Below are 1,733 nucleotides of genomic sequence, written 5' to 3' on the forward strand. Positions count from 1 at the left end.
CTCCTGCCTCAGCCTCCCGAGTAGCTGGGACTACAGGCGCCCGCCACCTCGCCCGGCTAGTTTTTTGTATTTTTTAGTAGAGACGGGGTTTCACCGTGTTCGCCAGGATGGTCTCGATCTCCTGACCTCGTGATCTGCCATCTCGGCCTCCCAAAGTGCTGGGATTACAGGCTTGAGCCACCGCGCCCGGCCTCCAGCTCTTAGTTTTTAAATGTTTCTTCTTCTTCTCCCCTTTCCCTACCTTCCTCTTCCTCCTCTTCTTTCTTTCTCCCTTCTTTCTTTTTTCTTAGTCTTTCTTCTCTTCCAGTTTATTTTTTCCCCCCGAAACATCAGCACACAACGACTTCTATTTACAACCTCTGGGGAGGAGAAGGCTGAGGACAATTTAATCAGCCAGAGCTGGAAGGAACCACAGAATCTCACCGTCTCACAAATGAGGGACCAGTGCAGAGGGGCCTGCCCAAGGTCAGGCAGTGGTCAGTGCTGGAGCCAGCACTGGAAGCCAGGGCCCAGGCTCCATCCAAAAGGAGGATTTCAGTCCCTGAGGCTGAATTAGAGGGGAGAGGTTTGCAGCAGAGAGATTGGAATTAGTTGTAAAGAACTTCCCGGCAGCGAAGATGAGGGAACTGGGAGGCAGCGGGAAAAGCCATGCTCTCCCTCGGGCCGGGCTGGTGCTTTATTTCATGGAGATTGCACCAGTCCCGCAGACTTGGTCACTTGTCTGGTCTGCTGTCTGTCTTCCCATCTGCTGTGTGAAGCATCTACCTCAGTTCTGAGGGTGTGCCTTGTACACACTGAGCGTTTGCTTTGGGGGATCTTGCCCTTTTACTATTTTTACAGTTTGCCCCTGTTTGGCCCTGTTCCCAGTGCAAAGAGCCCTGATGGTAGCTACAGAAAGCGAGTGCCTTTGTTCTGTGGTGAATGGCTGTGTCTCAACTCAGAAGATGAAAGGAAATAATCATTTGTCTACAAATGCTGGGAGCTGGGGTCCTCACAGAATGCAATGTCTTCCTCTCACCTTAGCTTCTTTGGTGGCAGAGGGCCTCTAAGCTAAGATTCCATTCCAGGTAGGTCCCGCCACTGTCTGTCCTGGCAGCTCCTGCTTGAGTCCTTTTGCCATGACCACAGCCCTACCTGTGGGGAGAGAGCTGGGGGGACAGAGGAGGAGTAGATTCTGCAGACTCTACCCATGGGCAGCCAGCTGCTGTTTTGCGCTTTTTCTGAAATAGGTCACTGCTGAGTCTGTTGTTTTGAGGAAAAAGGACAGAGAAGGATCTCAGGGCTTCCTCCTCATATCCACATCTTTCCATTCCCTGGAATGAGCATCAAGAACATAGGCGGAGACAGAGACTCAGCCAGCTAAACATTAACCATTAGACTAGGAGGCTGGAGGCCTGGCTTCCAGGCTGCCATTAACTGCTGGTGACCTTGATAAGTCACCTTCCCTCACGGGGCCTCAGTTTTCTTCTCATTTTAATAAGAATGTTGGATTAGGGGCCGGGCGCAGTGGCTCACGCCTGTAATCCCAGCACTTTGGAAGCTGAGGCGGGTGGATCACCTGAGGTCAGGAGTTTGAGACCAGCCTGGTCATCGTGATAAAACCCCATCTCTACTAATAATATAAAAATTGGCTGGCCATGGTGGCAGGTGCCTGTAATCCCAGCTACTAGGGAGGTTGAGGCAGGAGAATCGCTTGAACCTGGGAGGCAGAGGTTACAGTGAGCCAAGATCAT

Source organism: Mandrillus leucophaeus, unplaced genomic scaffold, assembly GCF_000951045.1.
Source record: "Mandrillus leucophaeus isolate KB7577 unplaced genomic scaffold, Mleu.le_1.0 Scaffold44, whole genome shotgun sequence".
NCBI classification, from domain to species: domain Eukaryota; kingdom Metazoa; phylum Chordata; class Mammalia; order Primates; family Cercopithecidae; genus Mandrillus; species Mandrillus leucophaeus.